Here is a 22,587-nt window from a genome sequence, read left to right on the forward strand (position 1 = left end):
GTAATATTTCAACATACCTAATGACTAAGGTGCGTGAGTTTACCCCACTTTCATGTTTACATATCATGAATAGGGTCTTGAATGAAACCTAACCATGTGACCTGACCTGGGAGAAGAGCCCAAAGTTTCAGGTAAAACTCAGGGTCTTAATAATGACGTTTTGGTCATTGAAACCATCTGCAATTATTGAAACTACATCTATCAATTCTATATTTACCTCAGAGGAAAACATGCCAAGTAGACACTACCATGCATATCAATCTCTAAACAACATGTTGGGTTGTCACAGTTTGTAATCAACTCAGTTGACATAAATATAATATCTCTCAGATAAGCTGATAACCTATGAGCCATATTTAGTCTCAATCACATTTGACACCCTTGGCGAAGTTTCATTGAAAGCGGCCAATGTGAATGACTAGGAAGAGCAGGCTGGCACTTGATAAGAGGGAGAGATTCCAAGCTGAATGCTTATCAGACTTCTTAGTCAACAACAACATCTCCGAAAGGGATGAAAACAACAAGGTGTCAGCTTACTTCTCATCACTCCACAACACTCATATCTGAATCATCTACATGGGCAGCATGTAGCCTAGCGATTAGAGGCTAGCCAGCAACCGGAGGGTTGTCTGTGTGTGTGTGTGTGTGTACCTTGTAATAAAAGTATAAAGAATAACAAATAATATAAAATGGTAGTAAATAATAATAATAATAAAAACATGAAAAACAATAAAATGGTAAACAGTCAATATAGAAATATAATAAATATAAAAAGCTAAACATGGAAACTAACTATGTAATTGCCATCTTCACCATTTCGTCAGTACTACAGCTGTTATTTTACATATGTACTATAGCTGTTAGTACCACAGATGTTATTATTCAGTGTCCCTCAGGCTATGGCAGGCAAATACACATTTGGCTGCAAGAGGAGCCATTGCTCCTTCGCCCATAAGTATTTTTAGTTTTTCCTCTGGGTTTAATAAGTAAAAATTTGGAATAAGTGTAGTAATTTCTGTGAATAATGAATCTCTTGGTGAGGAATATTTCTATATTTTTATGTCTGCCGGTTTCTATTGTCAATTGGTGGTCACTCAGCCTGTACTTGGTAAGAATCTGTCTCTGCTTCGTGTCTCTGACAGAGTAGAGATAATCAGCCAATTCATATTCTCTGTTTAGGGCCAGATAGCAATTTAGTTGAAAAGATTTGGACTCAAACTGCAGCCTTGTCTCACACCTCGACGTTGTGAAAGGAATTCTGTTCTTTGGTTTTAGATTTTTATTGCACACTTGTTTTCTGTGTACATACATTTTATTTTATTAAGTCATACACCTTACCACCATAGCCCTTCGTGCCAAATATAATCAAATGCTGCTTTTTTTAAAGTCAATAAAGCAAGCAATGATTTTGCCCTCTTTTTTTTGTGGACGTGTTTATTAATTGTGTGTGTGTGTAAGGTGCATATATGGTCAGTAGTGCAATGGTTGGGGAGAAAGCCAATTTGATATTTACTTATTACAGGACTTAGCACTGAATGTAGTAAACTTTCTCTATAGCCTGAGGGACACTGAGTATCTATGTCTCCACGACACCATGTTTCCAGTAAGATTATGATGTCCTGTCCCTTGATGTTTTTAAGAAATTCTGGATTTGTTTTTTAAAAACCAAAATAGGAAGAGTATAGGCCCTGGATATTCCAAGAGCTGATAGTATAAATTGATCTCATTTATAATAAGTGATAATAACTGGTTTGAGTAAAGTACATTGAAAATAAATAAATCATGTCAATTTCAATATATAGATATATTTGTAGGAGCTCATTTTTCCAGCAGCTGCTGATCAATTTGGACCTCCCTCCCCCTCCCTCCCTCCCTCCCTCCCTCCCTCCCTCCCTCCCTCCCTCCCTCCCTCCCTCCCTCCCTCCCTCCCTCCCTCCCTCCCTCCCTCCCTCCCTCTGTGTCTGGGTGGGGGTGGCTCTCTCTCTCTGTTTGTCTCTGTGTGTGGGGATGGCTTTCTCTCGCTCTCTCTCAAATTCAATTCGCATTTTGGCATGACGTAACAATGTACATATTGCCAAAGCTTACTTTGGACATTTCAAATATTAACATAATTAATAATAATAAGTCAACACACAGCTCTCTAAGTCCTCCCCCAACAGGACTGGTAGCCTATCCTCATCAGAGAGGTCTTAGAAACCTTGAATAAGGGTTTCAAATTTGGGGAAATTACACTCCAATTGTTTTATATTTTTGTCATTTTGTCAAGAAATGCAGCTCTGTCTCGGGTTCTGCTGTGGTGCAGTGGTTTCACATTCTTTCCTCTACAGAGAGCCATGATTTCCTGTGTCTACCCTTCTCAATGGCAAGGCTGTGCTCACTGAGCCTGTACTTTGTCAAGGTTTTGCTAACGTGTTGATCAGTAACCATGGTCAAATAGTTTGCCACGGTGTACTGTCGATTTAGGGCCAGATAGCACTGCATTTTGCTTTGTGTTTCCCAATAAGTAATGTAGTTTTGTTTTGACTGTGTTGTAATTTGGTTTATTCTGATTGATTGGATATTCTGGCCCCGAGGCTTCAGTGTGTTAGTAGAACAGGTTTGTGAACTCAGCCCCAGGACCAGCTGGATGAGTGGACTCTTGGTATTGCTGGGCTTGGTAATGATATGAGAGGGGGTCACTGTATTTTAGATGTTTCCAAAACTGAATTGCTCTTTTTTTTTTAAATATTATCAGTGGATACTGGCCTTATTCTGTACTGCATGCATTGTTTGTAGCTTTCCTCTGGACATGTAGGATACTCTTACAGAACTCTGCATGCAGGGTTTCAATGGGGTGTTTGTCCCACTGGGTGAAATCTTGTTTTGCAAGTGGACCCCACACCTCGCTGCCATAAAGTAGAATTGGTTCAATGACACATTCAATTAGTGTCACGCCCTGGTCGAAGTATTTTGTGTTTATCTTCATGTATTGGGTCAGGCCAGGGTGTGGCATGGGTTTTTGTATGTGGTGTGTATATATTGGGATTGTAGCTAGTGGGGTGATCTAGCAAAGTCTATGGCTGTCTGGAGTGGTTCTCAATCAGAGGCAGGTGTTTATCGTTGTCTCTGATTGGGAACCATATTTAGGCAGCCATATTCTTTGAGTTTGTTGGGTGATTGTGCTTAGTGTCTTTGTTCCTGTCTTTGTGTTTGCACCAGATAGGGCTGTTTCGGTTTTCACATTTCATTATTTTGTAGTTTCTTTATGTATAGTTTCTTCCTTCATTAAAATAACATGAATCATCATCACGCCGCTTTTTGGTCCGACTCTCCTTCACCACAAGAAAGCCGTTACAGAATCACCCACCACAACGGGACCAAGCAGCGTGTCAACAGGCAACAGCAACAGCAGGAGAAACATAATAAGGATTTCTGGACTTGGGAGGAAATCCTAAACGGAGAAGGACCCTGGGCTCAGCCTGGAGAATATCGCCGCCCCAAAGAATCAAATCAAATCAAAATCAAATCAAATTTATTTATATAGCCCTTCGTACATCAGCTGATATCTCAAAGTGCTGTACAGAAACCCAACCTAAAACCCCAAACAGCAAGCAATGCAGGTGTAGAAGCACGGTGGCTAGGAAAAACTCCCTAGAAAGGCCAAAACCTAGGAAGAAACCTAGAGAGGAACCAGGCTATGTGGGGTGGCCAGTCCTCTTCTGGCTGGGCCGGGTGGAGATTATAACAGAACATGGCCAAGATGTTCAAATGTTCATAAATGACCAGCATGGTCGTATAATAATAAGGCAGAACAGTTGAAACTGGAGCAGCAGCACGGTCAGATGGACTGGGGACAGCAAGGAGTCATCATGTCAGGTAGTCCTGGGGCATGGTCCTAGGGCTCAGGTCCTCCGAGAGAGAGAAAAAAAGAGAGAATTAGAGAGAGCATATGTGGGGTGGCCAGTCCTCTTCTGGCTGTGCCGGGTGGAGATTATAACAGAACATGGCCAAGATGTTCAAATGTTCATAAATGATCAGCATGTTTGAATAATAAGAAGGCAGAACAGTTGAAACTGGAGAAGCAGCACGGCCAGGTGGACTGGGGACAGCAAGGAGTCATCATGTCAGGTAATCCTGGGGCATGGTCCTAGGGCTCAGGTCCTCCGAGAGAGAGAAGGAGAGAATTAGAGAACGTACACTTAGATTCACACAGGACACCGAATAGGACAGGAGAAGTACTCCAGATATAACAAACTGACCCTAGCCCCCCGACACATAAACTACTGCAGCATAAATACTGGAGGCTGAGACAGGAGGGGTCAGGAGACACTGTGGACCCATCCGAGGACACCCCGGACAGGGCCAAACAGGAAGGATATAACCCCACCCACTTTGCCAAAGCACAGCCCCCACACCACTAGAGGGATATCTTCAACCACCAACTTACCATCCTGAGACAGGGCCGAGTATAGCCCACAAAGATCTCCGCCATGGCACAACCCAAGGGGGGCGCCAACCCAGACAGGATGACCACATCAGTGAATCAACCCACTCAGGTGACGCACCCCTTCCAGGGACGGCATGAGAGAGCCCCAGTAAGCCAGTGACTCAGCCCCTGTAGTAGGGTTAGAGGCAGAGAATCCCAGTGGAAAGAGGGGAACCGGCCAGGCAGAGACAGCAAGGGCGGTTCGTTGCTCCAGAGCCTTTCCGTTCACCTTCCCACTCCTGGGCCAGACTACACTCAATCATATGACCCACTGAAGAGATGAGTCTTCAGTAAAGACTTAAAGGTTGAGACCGAGTTTGCGTCTCTGACATGGGTAGGCAGACCATTCCATAAAAATGGAGCTCTATAGGAGAAAGGCCTGCCTCCAGCTGTTTGCTTAGAAATTCTAGGGACAATTAGGAGGCCTGCGTCTTGTGACCGTAGCGTACCTGTAGGTATGTACGGCAGGACCAAATCAGAGAGATAGGTAGGAGCAAGCCCATGTAATGCTTTGTAGGTTAGCAGTAAAACCTTGAAATCAGCCCTTGCTTTGACAGGAAGCCAGTGTAGAGAGGCTAGCACTGGAGTAATATGATCACATTTTTTGGTTCTAGTCAGGATTCTAGCAGCCGTATTTACCACCAACTGAAGTTTATTTAGTGCTTTATCCGGGTAGCCGGAAAGTAAAGCATTGCAGGAGTCTAACCTAGAAGTGACAAAAGCATGGATTAATTTTTCTGCATAATTTTTGGACAGAAAGTTTCTGATTTTTGCAATGTTACGTAGATGGAAAAAAGCTGTCCTTGAAATGGTCTTGATATGTTCTTCAAAAGAGAGATCAGGGTCCAGAGTAATGCCGAGGTCCTTCACAGTTTTATTTGAGACGACTGTACAACCATTAAGATTAATTGTCAGATTCAACAGAAGATCTCTTTGTTTCTTGGGACCTAGAACAAGCATCTCTGTTTTGTCCGAGTTTAAAAGTAGAAAGTTTGCAGCCATCCACTTCCTTATGTCTGAAACACATGCTTCTAGCAAGGGCAATTTTGGGGCTTCACCATGTTTCATTGAAATGTACAGCTGTGTGTCATCCGCATAGCAGTGAAAGTTAACATTATGTTTTCGAATAACATCCCCAAGATGTTAAATATATAGTGGTAAGAGGTAAAATATATAGTGAAAACAATAGTGGTCCCAAACGGAACCTTGAGGAACACCGAAATTTACAGTTGATTTGTCAGAGGACAAACCATTCACAGAGACAAACTGATATCTTTCCGACAGATAAGATCTAAACCAGGCCAGAACTTGTCCGTGTAGACCAATTTGGGTTTCCAATCTCTCCAAAAGAATGTGGTGATCGATGGTATCAAAAGCAGCACTAAGGTCTAGGAGCACGAGAACAGATGCAGAGCCTCAGTCCGATGCCATTAAAATGTAATTTACCACCTTCACAAGTGCCGTCTCAGTGCTATGATGGGGTCTAAAACCAGACTGAAGCATTTCGTATACATTGTTTGTCTTCAGGAAGGCAGTAAGTTGCTGCGCAACAGCCTTTTCTAAAATTTTTGAGAGGAATGGAAGATTCGATATAGGCCGATAGTTTTTATATTTTCTGGATCAAGGTTTGGCTTTTTCAAGAGAGGCTTTATTACTGCCACTTTTAGTGAGTTTGGTACACATCCGGTGGATAGAGAGCCGTTTATTATGTTCAACATAGGAGGGCCAAGCACAGGAAGCAGCTCTTTCAGTAGTTTAGTTGGAATAGGGTCCAGTATGCAGCTTGAAGGTTTAGAGGACATGATTATTTTCATCATTGTGTCAAGAGATATATTACTAAAACACTTGAGCGTCTCTCTTGATCCTAGGTCCTGGGAGAGTTGTGCAGACTCAGGACAACTGAGCTTCGAAGGAATACGCAGATTTAAAGAGGAGTCCGTAATTTGCTTTCTAATAATCATAATCTTTTCCTCAAAGAAGTTCATGAATTTATCACTGCTAAAGTGAAAGTCATCCTCTCTTGGGGAATGCTGCTTTTTAGTTAGCTTTGCGATAGTATCAAAAAGGAATTTCGGATTGTTCTTATTTTCCTCAATTAAGTTAGAAAAATAGGATGATCGAGCAGCAGTAAGGGCTCTTCGGTACTGCACGGTGCTGTCTTTCCAAGCTAGTCGGAAGACTTCCAGTTTGGTGTGGCGCCATTTCCGTTCCAATTTTCTGGAAGCTTGCTTCAGAGCTCGGGTATTTTCTGTGTACCAGGGAGCTAGTTTCTTATGAGAAATGTTTTTAGTTTTTAGGGGTGCAACTGCATCTAGGGTATTGCGCAAGGTTAAATTGAGTTCCTCAGTTAGGTGGTTAACTGATTTTTGTCCTCTGGCATCCTTGGGTAGACAGAGGGAATCTGGAAGGACATCAAGGAATCTTTGTGTAGTCTGTGAATTTATAGCACGACTTTTGATGTTCCTTGGTTGGGGTCTGAGCAGATTATTTGTTGCAATTGTAAACGTAATAAAATGGTGGTCCGATAGTCCAGGATTATGAGGAAAAACATTAAGATCCACAACATTTATTCCATGGGACAAAACTAGGTCCAACGTATGACTGTGACAGTGAGTGGGTCCAGAGACATGTTGGACAAAACCCACTGAGTCGATGATGGCTCCGAAAGCCTTTTGGAGTGGGTCTGTGGACTTTTCCATGTGAATATTAAAGTCACCAAAGATTAGAATATTATCTGCTATGACTACAAGGTCCGATAGGAATTCAGGGAACTCAGTGAGGAACGCTGTATATGGCCCAGGAGGCCTGTAAACAGTAGCTATAAAAAGTGATTGAGTAGGCTGCATAGATTTCATGACTAGAAGCTCAAAAGACGAAAACGTCATTTATTTTTTTCTAAATTGAAATTTGCTATCGTAAATGTTAGCAACACCTCCGCCTTTGCGGGATGCACGGGGGATATGGTCGCTAGTGTAGCCAGGAGGTGAGGCCTCATTTAACACAGTAAATTCATCAGGCTTAAGCCATGTTTCAGTCAGGCCAATCACATCATGATTATGATCATGATGATCAAGAAGAACTGGAGGCGGCGAAAGCGGAGAGGCGCCGGTATGAGGAGGCAGCACGGCGACTCGGAAGGAAGCCTGAGAGTCAGCCCCAAAAATTTCTTGGGGTGGGGCTCAGGGAGAGTGTGGCAGAGTCAGGAGTGAGCCAACTCTCCCTGTTTATCGTGAGGAGCCAAGGAGGAGACCAGAGCCGGTGTTGGAGGTGAGCGAAGCAGAGACTGAAGGAGTTAATGGAGAAATTGGAGGAGAGAGAAATGAGGGAGTTGCTGTGTTGGTGCCTCTTGCATGGAATTCGCCCGACGGAATGTGTCGGGGATTTGATGGCACCTGGGTCAGCGCTCCATACTCGTCCTGAGGTGCGTGTTAGTCGGCTGGTGAAGTTGGTGCCAGCCTCAAGCACCAGGCCTCCTGTGCACATCCCTAGCCTTGCACGTCCTGTGCCAGCACTGCTCTCAAGATCTCCAGTACGCCTTCACGGTCTAGCCCATCCTGTGCCACCTCCACACACCAGCCCTCCGGTAGCAGCTCCCCGCACCAGGCTTCCTGTGCGTGTCCTCGGTCCAGTACCACCAGTACCAGCACCACGCATCAGGCCTACAGTGCGCCTCGCCTCTCCTGCGCTGTCGGAGTCTCCCGCCTCTCCAGCGCTGTCGGAGCCTTTCTCCTCTCCTGCGCTGCCGGAGTCTCCCGCCTATCTAGCGCTGTCAGAGCTTTCCTCATCTCCAGCGCAGCCGGAGTCTCCCGCCTGTTCAGCGCAGCTAGAGCCTTCTTCCTCTACAGCGCTGCTGGAGTCTCCAGTCTGTTCAGCGTAGCCAGAGCTGCCAGCCTGCATGGAGCAGCCAGAGCTGCCAGCCTGTATGGAGCAGCCAGAGCTGCCAGCCTGCATGGAGCAGCCAGAGATGCCAGCCTGCATGGAGCAGCCAAAGATGCCAGCCTGCATGGAGCAGCCAGAGCTGTCAGTCTGCATGGAGCAGCCAGAGCTGTCAGTCTGCATGGAGCAGCCAGAGCTGTCAGTCTGCATGGAGCAGCCAGAGATGTCAGTCTGCATGGAGCAGCCAGAGCTGTCAGTCTGCATGGAGCAGCCAGAGCTGTCAGTCTGCATGGAGCAGCCAGAGATGTCAGTCTGCATGAAGCAGCCAGAGATGTCAGTCTGCATGGAGCAGCCAGAGATGTCAGTCTGCATGGAGCTGCCAGAGCTGCCAGTCTGCAAGGAGCTGCCAGTCTGCAAGGAGCTGCCAGTCTGCAAGGAGCTGTCAGTCTGCACGGAGCCGCCAGAGCTGCTAGTCTGTAAGAAGCCGCCAGAGCTGTCAGCCTACATGGAGCAGCCAGAGCCGCCAGTCAGCGTGGAGCAGCCAGAGCCGCCAGTCAGCATGGAGCAGCCAGATCTTGCAGTCTGCCGGGATCTGCCAGTCAACCAGACTCTTCCAGATCTGCCAGTCAACCAGACTCTTCCAGATCTGCCAGTCAACCAGACTCTTCCAGATCCGCCAGTCAACCAGACTCTTCCAGATCCGCCAGTCAACCAGACTCTTCCAGATCCGCCAGTCAACCAGACTCTTCCAGATCCGCCAGTCAACCAGACTCTTCCAGATCCGCCAGTCAACCAGACTCTTCCAGATCCGCCAGTCAACCAGACTCTTCCAGATCCGCCAGTCAGCCAGGATCTGCCAGTCAGCCAGGATCTGCTGAAACCACCAGCCAGCCAGGATCTGGTAGATCTATCTACCTGCCTGAGCTTCCTCTCACTCCTGAGCTTCCTCTCACTCCTGAGCTTCCTCTCACTCCTGAGCTTCCTCTCACTCCTGAGTTTTCTCTCACTCCTGAGCGTTCTCTCACTCCCGAGCTTTCTCTCACTCCCGAGCTTTCTCTCACTCCCGAGCTTCCCCTCAGTCCCGAGCTGCCTCAGTCCCGAGCTGCTCCTCAGTCCAGTGGGGTTCTGGGTGAGGACTACTAGGCCATGGTCGGCGGCGAGGGTGGACTATCCAGGGACGCGAGGAGAGGGGACTAAGACATTGACTGAGTGGGGTCCACGTCCCGCGCCGGAGCCGCCACCATGGACAGACGCCCACCCGGACCCTCCCTATTGTTTTGAGGTGCGTTCGGGAGTCCGCACCTAAGGGGGGGGGGGGTTCTGTCACACCCTGGTCGAAGTATTTTGTGTTTATCTTCATGTATTGGGTCAGGCCAGGGTGTGGCATGGGTTTTTGTATGTGGTGTGTATATATTGGGATTGTAGCTAGTGGGGTGATCTAGCAAAGTCTATGGCTGTCTGGAGTGGTTCTCAATCAGAGGCAGGTATTTATCGTTGTCTCTGATTGGGAACCATATTTAGGCAGCCATATTCTTTGAGTTTGTTGGGTGATTGTCCTTAGTGTCTTTGTTCCTGTCTTTGTGTTTGCACCAGATAGGGCTGTTTCGGTTTTCACATTTCATTATTTTGTAGTTTCTTTATGTATAGTTTCTTCCTTCATTAAAATAACATGAATCATCATCACGCCGCATTTTGGTCCGACTCTCCTTCACCACAAGAAAACCGTTACAATTAGTTTTATCCAAATCTTTATAGGTATTTCAATTTCAATTTGTTTTTTAATGGCGTAGAATGCCCTGTGTGCTTTCTCTCTCAGTTCATTCACTGCATCATGAATGTGTCCAGTTGAGCTTATTTTTAAAGTAATTGTAGTGTGTGCAGTACTCTATATAGTTTGTACCAATTGAGAACTTGGGTATAATTCCATGAGATCTGGATCTTCTCTGAAAAATAATTATTTTAGTATTTTTGCACTGTACTGCTCTAGCAGGTCCAGGCTCTGCTGTAGGCCATGTGCTGTGGGTGACAGCAGGCATAGGTAATTTGCAAAGAGCAGGCATTTCATCTCTGAATTGTGGAGACTAACACCAGGGGCTGAGGAGTTTTCTAGAATAGTGGCCAATTCGTTGTAAATATTGAAGAGTGCAGGGCTCAGATTGCAACCCTGGCGAAGGCCCCGCCCCTGGTTAAAGAATTATTTTATTTTCTTGCAAATTTTGATGCTGCACGTATTACCAGTATACATTGATTTAATTATGTCATAAGTTTTCAATAACTTTGTAGAACAGTCCTGTATGTCAAATAGAATCAAATGCTTTTTGGAAGTCGATAAAGCAAGCATATATTTTGGTATTATTTTGGAGGACATCTACCAAGGTGTGTAGGGTGTACATATTTTTTTTCACCTTTATTTAATCAGGTAGGATAGTTGAGAACAAGTTGTCATTTACAACTGCGACCTGGCCAAGATAAAGCAAAGCAGTGCGACACAAACAACAACACAGAGTTACACATGGAATAAACAAACATACAGTCAATAAAACAATAGAAAAAAGTATATATACAGTTTGTGCAAATGAGGTAAGATAAGGGAGGTAAGGCAATAAATTGGCCATAGTGGTGAAATAATTTCAATTTAGCAATTAAACACTGGAATGATAGATGTGCATAAGATGAATGTGCAAGTAGAGACACTGGGGTGCAAAGGAGCAAAAATAAATAACAGTATGGGAATGAGGTAGTTGGATGGGCTATTTGCAGATGGGCTATGTACAGGTGCAGTGATCTATGAGCTGCTCTGACAGCTGGTGCATAAAGGTAGTGAGGGAGATATGAGTCTCCAGCTTCAGTGATTTTTGCAATTTGTTCCAGTCATTGGCAGCAGAGAACTGGAAGGAAAGGCAGCCAAAGGAGGAATTGGTTTGGGGGGTGACCAGTGAAATATACCTGCTGGAGCACGTGCTACGGGTGGGTGCTGCTATGGTGACCAGTGAGCTGAGATAAGGTGGGGCTTTACCTAGCAAAGACTAATAGACGACCCGGAGCCAGTGGGTTTGGAGACGAATATGAAGCGAGGGCCAGCCAACGAGAGCATACAGGTCGCAGTGGTGGGTAGTATATGGGGCTTTGGTGACAAAACGGGTGGCAGTGTGATAGACTGCATCCGAATTGCTGAGTAGAGTGTTGGAGGCTATTTTGTAAATGACATCGCCGAAGTCGAGGATCGGCAGGATAGTCAGTTTTACAAGGGTATGATTGGAAGCATGAGTGAAGGATGCTTTGTTGTGAAATAGGAAGCCGATTTTAATTCTCTCTCTCTCTCTCTATACAAGCCTTCAAGCCTCTACTTGCACAGAGCAGGGAAAAACAGCAGGGTGACTTGTCTCGAGGGTATATCATAGTCAACAACACCACGCCAAGTTTCCAAACCAACCGCAGGCGGAAAGAAAAACATGAAAACAGAATCTGAGGTACTTGTTGAGACAAGTTCTCATATAGTAATCTTTACTGTGCACTTAGTATATGATGTGTAAAGCAATTTCTATGTATTTCAGAGGTGCAAACCTCCTGTATTGTGCTGGTTTTCTTTTGTCCTTGGCAATTAATTAGATTTAAGGCAGTTCACATAACTGGCTACCCATCTAGCAATCTGATTATTAGGCAGTAACAAACAAAAACAGGCCTACACTCTGGCCCGAGAGAACCAAAGTTATGCACACTATGCTATATCTAACAATTGTATCACAGACCTTACAGACTTAAAATTCATGATGTACAAATTGAAAGAGATAATTAATGGAGGTTCAATTATGTAAGACTAGCTCCATCAGAACAATAGATTGTTAGTGGTGATTTTGAAAAGGTTCCTTCAGACACTTGGCACGACAAACAGGATGGCTTCAGGACAGCCCACCTAACCTACTCCTCAGGTTTCCTCCAAACATATCGTGATAACCTTGTTTGGAAGCCAGACAGCGGAGTATTAAGCTTCAACAATGCTAAAATTGGATCCTGTGTCAATAACACCCTATCAATGTTAAAATTGGAGTCTGTGTCATTGTTTAAATTATATCCCCCGTTGCATATAGAGGACATTTGGGAAAAGGCATCTTTGGAACTTGGCAGAGCCTTTGTCACTCTCATGCTGTGTAGTAGGACATGTTGTGGTGGGGTCAGGGAACCTCCTGGGGAAGCGGGGCCTCTGATTTACTGCCCTTGACCCGGACAGTGGCCCCAGTCATGGTGCTCATATTTACTAATGGGGCCCTTAGGACACAGAGGGAGGCCTTCAGACAACCGCCTCTGAGGTAACTAGCGGACATTCACTGGTTCTCTGAACTGCAGTGCAACCTTAAGCACAGAGAATCCATTTCCTGCCATTAATTGCAGCACAACAGGTTTAATTATGCTCCAAGATGGAGGCCAAGTTCCCACAGCTTGGGGGAATGAAAGCAAAGCACATTAAATAAGTTAAGAGACAAGAGAAACACACATTTAAAAAAAAGGCACAAATACTCTAATTTGCATTGACGCCATGTCGTTCACTAAGATGTTCTGAACTTGTGCTAGCCCAATAACCAGTAAACAACCTGCCTAAAGCTGCCGACTTCCATCCTGTGCAGTAGATGATCAAGTGTGTGTGACCATGAGAAGGACATGAAGAATGGGGAATTGAGTGTGTATGTTCTCAACATGTGTGTAACCATGTAAGACACAGTGGGAATGAGAAAGAGTGCTAGGGGACTTCAGCCCTAGAACATTTCAGACTTTTTGCTTTCCAGCCCATACAAATAGCACTGGGGATTGGTCAATGAACTCTAGAACTATTTATTTTCAAAGGTGCAGTCCCCCACGTCGCATACAGGTTGTTTGTATATCAGTTTACCACAATTCCCACTACCCAGCAAAGTGGCAGTGCAAATAGCAGGTGCAAAGAGCGACTGCATGCTGGAGCCACGAGGCAGGGTCAGACATGTGGGGGGGGGGAGAGTTATGACCTCCCTTCTTTAGTAAACACTGCTGTGATGAAGCTGATTAACTGTGTACTCTGCGCTGCCGAAGCCAACGCCACTCAATCGCCATAACAGGGAGTTGTGAGCTGAACAACAAGGACTCACTTTGTTTGGCATTCCAGCAACTGGGCCCAGCGCTTTACCCTGTTATCAGCCACATTGCGGTCGTGCTTGGTCTGAGAAGAAATGATCATGTTTATCAGAACTTCCAAAATGCTTGTTTTGCTTTCAGTTGTTGTGTTGGCAGTCAAAATTGGTCACTGCAAGATAAAGCAAGAGAAAGTGGTTACTGGAAGGAAATGTAATTTTTAAAATGAAATATTAGGTGTATTATGTTCATAATCAATGTTGGACTTCAGTATTAAATTATCGAATGATTGTATGTTTGGTCAAATAGCCAAGAGAGTTAATTTAGGGATTGACAAACAATGCTGTAATTTCATGACCGTAAAAAAAACATATCAAAATACTACAATTAAACAGCCCACTGACACACCTACAAAGAGAATATGACAACATGTGCAACTCAATATTACAAAGATGTTCCTAATGTTTGGTATACTCCAGGTAGCTGTTTATTATTATATCATCGCTGTTGGATGAAATCCTCAACTCCAAATTTTGTGATTTTCATTTTTGTACATAAATCGATACTATTGGTTCCCCTTTACGTCAATGTGAAGGTTTCACGACCCCTTGACCAATGAAATGTATTCAAAATAGCTTGTCATCAAAACTCTTAAGTCCATCAGCGTTCCGTCAAACCCTGCATCTCCACCAAGGCTCTTGAAGTGAAGCATGTCTTCACTCCTGAGGATATTTTTGTTTGTGGGTTAGTAGCCAGATGTGATCAGAGGTAAATTGCCAGGGGTGGACTGGGACAAAAATTCAGCCTAGGCATTTCAGCCACCAGCCCACATCACCTCCCCCTCACACTGTCTTTGCGTCTGTCTGTCTGTCTGTCTGTCTGTCTGTCTGTCTGTCTGTCTGTCTGTCTGTCTGTCTGTCTGTCTGTCTGTTTGTCTTGTCTTGTCTTGTCTTGTCTTGTCTTGTCTTGTCTTGTCTTGTCTTGTCTTGTCTTGTCTTGTCTTGTCTTGTCTGTCTGTCTGTCACTCCTAAGTGTTATTTGCTATTACATATAAAGCCAACATATTAAGGAATTGACAGTACATCTGTGTCTCTATTTAATTCCTTCCTCCACTACACTCACCTCACACATTTAGCAGCGTCGGCCTCTAGCCCTTTTTTGGTCTCTAACTTTCTTGCCACCACCCTTCCGTTTTTTTGTTTTTTTTGAGTGACTGACTCAGAATCAGAGCTGGTCTCACTCGCTTTGATTATGTGAGTTTGACTTTGAATGTAAATTTGCGCCACCTCGGCTCAGCCAATCAGAAAACCAGGCCAGCCTTTGCCCACTGGTCAGCCAAATGCTCAGTATAGACAATTATGACAGAGAAACAGCTGTTTTGACTGACCCACCCTAATAAAAGATGGTCCGGCCCTTCTGGAATTTGCCAGAATTGCCAGACGGCCAATCCGCCCATGTAAATTGCACTTTAATTACCTTCTGCTTTTGTAATATCAGAATCATAAAACACGGGACGAGATGTTAATAACTGTCCATTGTGCCAATAGATGGTATGCACTCACATGAGATTTGCTGTGATGTTGACAGAGTGGCATGGGAGGTTTATTTCTTAGACTGGGTTAAAATGTCCATTTTGGGACACATCCTCAGTAGTGTGCCTTCGAATCAGTGGGTGTTTCGGCCTTTAATCACTAAACACCCTCATCAAAGGTGGCCAGCTAAAGGGTGATCAAGCCTTAGCTTGTGTCCCATGCCCAATTAAGATTTCCCACGGGACTATGCAAGGCAGGGGCGTCCTCTTCCCTGAGCCAGCCCTACAGCTGACCCCATACCTCATATGCCCTCCTCAAGTTGGAGGGATCTGAATTGGGTGCTCAGGTGGGGGTGGGGGGTCATGAAGTTATTGCCCAGCAAGGGTCCTTCCGTTTGATCCAGATCCACTGGCTGCCTCTTTCAGCTGCTTGAGAAACTGCTCTGACGGTCTGCCGCAGAGCCTGTCCATGGATTCCAAGTTCTTTCAGCAACCTGATGGTGGAAGAAGCCACGAATCCTCTGCATCCCACTTCAACTGGCCAGACTTTTGCATTCCAGCCACGCTGAGTTGCGTCTGCTGCCAACTCTTTGTAACGCAGTTTCTTACGCTCGTAGGCCTCTTCAACAGAGGTTTCCCACGGGACTGTGAGCTCTGTGATGTACACAGACTTTCGTGAAGGGGACCAGAGTACCATGTCTGGCCTAAGGTTGGTAGAAGCAATCTCAGGTGGAAAAATTAGTTGCTGGTCAATATCGACAAGCATCTTCCAGTCCCGGGCCATAACTCGGTGTCCAATTTCTGGCTTCGTAGGAGGATGCTTGGGCCTTTTCTGTCCCTCCCGGATGAATGTTGTTGTTTTGACGGGATTGCTTGTTTTTGGAGATAATGAATTGGTTGCACTCCTCTTGGTCTCAAGTGCTGCAGCCAGGCTCTTGAGGACCTGATTGTGCCTCCAGGTGTGGCAGCCTTGTGAGAGCCTGATCTTGCAACCTGTCATTATATGCCTGAGAGTCGCTGGAGCTGGGCAGAGGGGGCAGGTTGGGTCCTCGCCATACCACTGATGTAGGTTTTTTGTTGATGAAAACACATCATAAACAGCTCTTATGATGAAGCTGATGTTGCTTGCCTCCATTTGCCAAAGCTCACTCCAGTTGATCTTTCTCCTCTCCAGGCCTTCCCACCGTGTCCATTGCCCTTGTTTAGGAAGAGAGACAGCCATTGCACTTCTTGCAGTCTGCTCCTGTCTGCGCACCTCCTCGACCACCAGCTTCCTGCGTTCAGATGTTGTTGCCTTATGGAACGTTGGTTTGCATGCTGCCAGGCCAAAGCCTCCTCTTCCATGATGGATATTCCCCACAATGTCTTGGTGTCTCAGGGCTGATGTTGCTTGCTGCACAGCCTTGGATGATGTCCATTTCCGTCCAGTTTGTAGGGGAGGTGCAGCCTTGCTAATGGTCTGGTCTTTGGAGTCCTTCAATGTCATCTGAAGTCTCACTTTAGAGCACTTGTACTCCTCCGTTAGACTTGTAAGAGGTAGTTCAAAGACCCCTTTGCCATAGAGGCCGATGTTACTCAGGCATCGTGGGACACCCAGCCATTTCTTCACGTATGAGGTAATGGTTCGCTCCATCTTCTCCACTGTTGTTATTGGGACCTCATAGACGGTGAGTGGCCACATTACCCGGGGGAGAGGTCCAAACTGTAGGCACCAAAGCTTGAGCTTCCTAGGCAGTAGGGTCTTGTTGATGTTCTCAAGACCGTCGGCGATGTCCTGCCGTACTTGCTGCACTTGATCTTCATCCCGGAGGCTTTCGTTGGAACCATCTACCCAGGCTCTTGACGGGTTGCTCAGACACCATTGATATCGGGTCATCTCCAATGCAGAACCTCACATCTTTAAGCTGTCCCTTGACTATGGAGATGCTTGAGATTTGCTTGGCTTGATTTTCATCCGGGCCCACTTGATGTTATCCTGCAGTTTTGCAAGTAGCCGCCTGGTGCATGCTGCAGTGATGGTCAGTGTAGTCATGTCATCCATGTATGCTCGGATAGGTGAGAGACGGAGCCCTTCCTTAGTTCCCTCACCGCCGACCACCCATCTCGATGCCCTGATGATGACTTCCATGGCCATAGTGAAGGCCAGAGGTGAAAATGTACAGCCTGCCATTATGCCTACTTCCAAGCGCTGCCATGTTGTTGTGAAGTCGGGTGTTGTAAAACACAATTGCAGGTCTTGGAAATAGGCCTTTACCGGTGTAGTGATGGGTTCTGGTTCGTGGAAAATGTTGAAGGATTATATATATTTCTGGAGTAAGATAAGTATTTCTCAGATATAATTCTGCCGTTGAAATGGTGTTTTTTGAGGACGAGTTAGCTTTGTTTATCACTCCGTGTGTTGCGAGTAGTGACGGGTTGTTCACAAACGAACGGCTCTTTTTGAACTGCTCTTTTTTCCTGCTTGCAACCAAAGACTTTCGAGATATGTTTGCCCTCTGGTTGGTATTGTCATCGGGAACATCTTAGTCCTTTTTTAATGGACTAAGGGCGATTTATCTATCTATTTGACAAGCATTCCGCCCAATAGAAATAGAGTATTTCCTTGTTTACCACGGAAAATCCACTGTGGGAATTTACCCGACACTGTATGAATGGAAACTAATGTTGGCCTAATGTTATAATTTTATTCATTTCCTATTTATGCTATCCAAAAGTGTCTGGTATGGTCATTTCTTATCAAGATCGGAGGTAAAATATCTTTGGACTGTCAATATTTGAAATGTGTAACTAAAATCAAGTCAAAACAGGGGGGGGATTGAGTTATTTGTGCCAGAAGGGAGTAGGCCAGAATCTAACCCACGGCAACACAGTAGGCCTCTATGTGCGCGCACTGAGGGTAGCAGCCATAAACGCTAGACCACCCCAGGCCACGATTGAATAACATTTTGACCATTCATTTGTCATTTTAGGATACAATCCACACTGGTATGTAGTAGCATAGTAGAGAACAATATCTTGTGTTATTAAACTATATAAAATGATGGTTGTTGATGTGTATGGCTGCATTCCAGATAGATTTTTGTACATTTGAATGTTGCAATAATAGGACCTAGTCCTAGCGTTTGAGCGAGCGAGAGAGAAAATGATTTTGATAGCAAGTCCTGACCCCAATGACTCGACTGCCCCTACATGGAGAGAAAGAGAAAGGCTCATTTTCATGTAATCACAAGGCACATTTGAATTTCCTGATGCAACAGGAAAATGATCTGCTACAAAAGTGTGATCATGTTAAGATCTGACATCTGCAGGCATAACGTTGCTGTTTTCCTGCTTGAGATGGTCATTTTCTTTCCATTAGAGATTAAGGGTCATATCTGGCAGTGCAGAAGGTTGCGCCTGTTATTTACTACAACAACAACAACAACAAAAAGGTCATCTTTCTTTCACTTTCCATTTTTGCTTGTTATGTCATCTTCCGTCTGGCAATTATTCCAGGTGCCGACTTTTAACTATAGTGCAGACCCTTTGCAAATGTGGTCATGGGTCTCACAGTAGAACTGAAGGCATCCAAATACAGACCTTAGACGAGGGCTTTCATATCATCCTAAATAGGTCTTGAGCAGGACAACTCCTCCAACGTTAACCCCTCATGGGGAACTCTCAGCGCTTGAGGAGCGAGCACAGCTGCTGTGGCGGGGTCACGTCTCCGGCAAATGAGGAGGAACACTGTGTAACCAATATTATTTTCCCAGTGTCTCATTGCTAGCACTTAACAGTTAGCCACAGACAGCTAGGCTGCCTGCTTAGAACTGTTGTGATTATGTTTCAAAGGGTAGAGATTTGTCACCATTATGAGATTGCATCTCCATTCCGGCATACAATTATAAATACACCGTAGATGCTGGAAAATGGAGCTGCATGAACCTATATAACGGGAAAGAGTTTAATATACATAGGAATCCAGATGACATTTCCACAGGCTCGGCTTTGTAGTTTACGCTCAAGCTGGACAAAACAACCCTTCCGTAACATGTTTCAGACCACAGAAATGTAAAAAGATTTGGGTGTGGACTTCTCAGTTAGGCCTAGGTGCTATCCCAAATGAACTGGATTCCCAGACAATTAGAACGCATGCTTGTTATTTACAGTTAGCTAATGGATTTCGTAGGAGCCCAGTTGAACTCCATCCGTTGACCCTGGATCTGAAGTCAACAAAAGACTTACTGTGGTTGTGGAGCCGTTCATAGAGTAACCCGTACATCATGTTGATGATACTTGAGTCTTTAGTGCATTTATGTGGTGTATCCCCCCGATTTTACATATTTCGATAGTACACAGTGGTAAATTCTTTGCTTTATTTATTTGCTGAAAAGAGGGGCAGGCCAGTCAACACTAAATAGGACAAAAGGGATATGCTGTTGTCAAAAGATGAATGAAGCATAAGCTTGTTGGCTATTTCCAATACACCTTGCCAATGAGAGTAACTACAAGCTATCAAATAAACAGCGTATCTACATTACATTCGTCACTGTAGTGCATTCTCCATATGGATCATACACATGGATCCTAGAAGGCTGAATGAATCACATCATTTAGTTAAAGGAATTTGTGTTTGCCAGCTGTGCAACGGTTAAATCGACGTATGGACTCCATTTGGTTGTCTTGAAAAGAATGCACACAGATGTCCACGGCTTCTGAGGTCAAATTAACGTGGAAATATTTCTCAAATTGGGTTGTGTGTACATTCTGTACTTTTCCATTCTTTAACGTTTCCTGCAAGCTGGGACTCTCATTTGAAAAAGCTGTGAGAACTAACTGAACTCCAGAGGCAGCATCTGTGTAAGTTGAGATATCTATTGGTCTTCTCTGTAACCTTTACATGACAGAGGTTCGAACCCTACGGTATAGCACTTCTCAGCTGGCAGACAACTTAGAAAACACAAGAGCATACTAGTGCCTATGTATGTATGTATGTATGAATATGAGAGAGAGAGAGAGAGAGAGAGAGAGAGATATGGAGAGAGAGAGAGATATGGAGAGAGAGAGAGAGAGAGATATGGAGAGAGAGAGAGAGAGGAGAGAGAGAGAGAGAGAGAGAGAGAGAGAGAGAGAGAGAAAGAGATAGATATGGAGAGAGAGAGAGATATGGAGAGAGATATGGAGAGAGAGAGAGATATGGAGAGAGAGAGAGAGATATGGAGAGAGAGAGAGAGATATGGAGAGAAACAGAGATATGGAGAGAAACAGATACAAACACTAGTAGCAGAATATTTTGAATATCTTAATGGCAGGCCTGGCTGACGTGGCTGAAGTGACTCACTGCGCTGTGACCACACTGGTCTGGAAAGGAGGCTGTTTGTTAAATGCAATATTCGCTTCGAAATTGGGTGATGGGTTTTGATTGGTTCTCTAAAGTTTTTTTTCCGTTGTTGTTGTTGTTGTTGTTGTTTTCCCCCTCGAGGGTTGAGACCTCGACTTGTTTGGATTTGAAAATTCAACCATTGTAAATGGAAGGGTGGCGGCGCTTGTGGGCTGCGTGTGGCTGTACATGTGGGTGTTTGAATGAGAAGGACACAGAGGAGAGCATGCCAGTAAAAGCACAGCCCCCGTCGTGATCCACGCACTGTGCCGACCACATCAAAAGGAGCCATTCTGAAGTCATTATGAGAGCTAGGTGTTAGACAGACTACAGTATCAGGCCCTTTCCTCCTCTCCTCTTTCCAAGAAGCTGACAAACATGAAAAAGATGCCTACTGTATTTGCAGTACTTGTTAAAAACACACACACTCATGCTTGTCTACCCTTACTTTATCCAGCGGGCATGTTTTCCAGTAAGCATGCCAGTAAACTCCGGCCATCCTGACACAACTGAGCTGATGAACAGCTGTCGCCCATGCTTACTGGGGGTACCTCGGAGCATGCAGAGTACATGATGCGTTGGCCCCTGTGCCAAGTTCAGGCATGCTCAAGCCGTGTCCTCCCTTCATGAATCAGCCAGTGACATTAGAGGTGATCCTGGGACAGTGTGCTGCTGCTGTGCACACAGCAATGCAAACCATTTGGCAGCTAAACATGACCTGAGCAAATAACACAGAGGGTCACAGGGCGGACATCCATCCTCGTGGGCACGTTTGAGGTGAAGTGATGTGAGGTCGAAAAGGGGTGTCAGCTTATTTTCAGAAATTCTTTATTTTATAGACTGGTATTTAGCTGGTATATACACGTAAAAAGTACATGGTTAAAAACATTTTTACATAATAATTACTTTGAGGTATCATTAAATTATTCACAAACAGGCTCCACTATCAGAAAGTTAATGCATTGAAGTACAGTACCAGAAAATGCATTCCTTAAATTCTTTGACCTTTGAGAATCAAAAAGCTAATGTTCGGGTTGGCTGCCTTTGGTGCTACTACTGTTGATAGTTTGTGAGTCAACATTCAGGAGTCAGAGGTGACTCGTGCACTTTTTTGGAATGATTTCAACTTTTTTACAAAGAGTTGTAATCATTATTATGAATAATCATTATTCTCAGCTAAGGTGAGTGTGAGTGGAAGGTATGAGGACTAATGAGGGCAGGCTGACAGGAACCTTTTCTGATGAGGCACATGGCATAGCAAGCTGTGGGAATGTTGCACGGTTTTGGTATGTGCAATGTTAGAAGAATGGTTGCGTTTCTTTTTACATACAGTGCCTTCAGAAAGTATTCACACTCCTTGACTTTTTACACATTTTGTTGTGTTACAGCCTGAATTAAAATGAATTACATTTAGATTTGTTATCACTGGCCTACACAAAGTGAAATTATGTTTTTAGAATAAAAAAATAAAAAAATAAAAAAAATGAAGGCTGAAATGCAGAGTCAATCTATTCCACCCCTTTGTTATGGCAACACTAAATAAGTTCAGGAGTAAAAGTCACATAAGTTGCATGGACTCACATGATTTTTGAATTAACACCTCATCTGTTATCTGTTAGGTCCCTCAGTCGAGCAGTGAATATCAAACACAGATTCAACCACAAAGACCAGGGAGGTTTTCCAATGCCTCACAAAAAAGGGAACCTATTGGTAGATGGGTAAATATATATATATATATATATATTACATTTAAAAAGCAGACACTGAATATCCCTTTGAGCATGGTGAAGTTAATAATTACACTTTGGATGGTGTATCAATACACTCAGTCACTACAAAGATATAGGCATCCTTCCTACCCCAGTTGCCGGAGAGGAAGGAAACCGCTCAGGGATTTCACCATGAGGCCAATGGTGACTTTATAACTGTTACAGAGTTTAATAGCTGTGATAGGAGAACTGAGGATGGATCCCCAACATTGTAGTTACTCCACAATACTAACATAATTGACATAGTGAAAAGAAGGAAGTCTGTACAGGTTAAAAATATTCCAAAACATGCATCCTGTTTGCAACAAAACACTAAAGTAATACTTCAAAAAATGTCCTGAATATTAAGTGTTATGTTTGGGACAAATCCAATAGAACACATTACTGAGAACCACTCTCCATATTTTCATGCATAGTGTATGGCTGCATCATTTTATGGTAATGCTTGTAATCGTTAAGGACTGGGGAGTTTTTCAGGATAAAAAGG

Source organism: Oncorhynchus tshawytscha, linkage group LG10, assembly GCF_018296145.1.
Source record: "Oncorhynchus tshawytscha isolate Ot180627B linkage group LG10, Otsh_v2.0, whole genome shotgun sequence".
Taxonomy (NCBI): domain Eukaryota; kingdom Metazoa; phylum Chordata; class Actinopteri; order Salmoniformes; family Salmonidae; genus Oncorhynchus; species Oncorhynchus tshawytscha.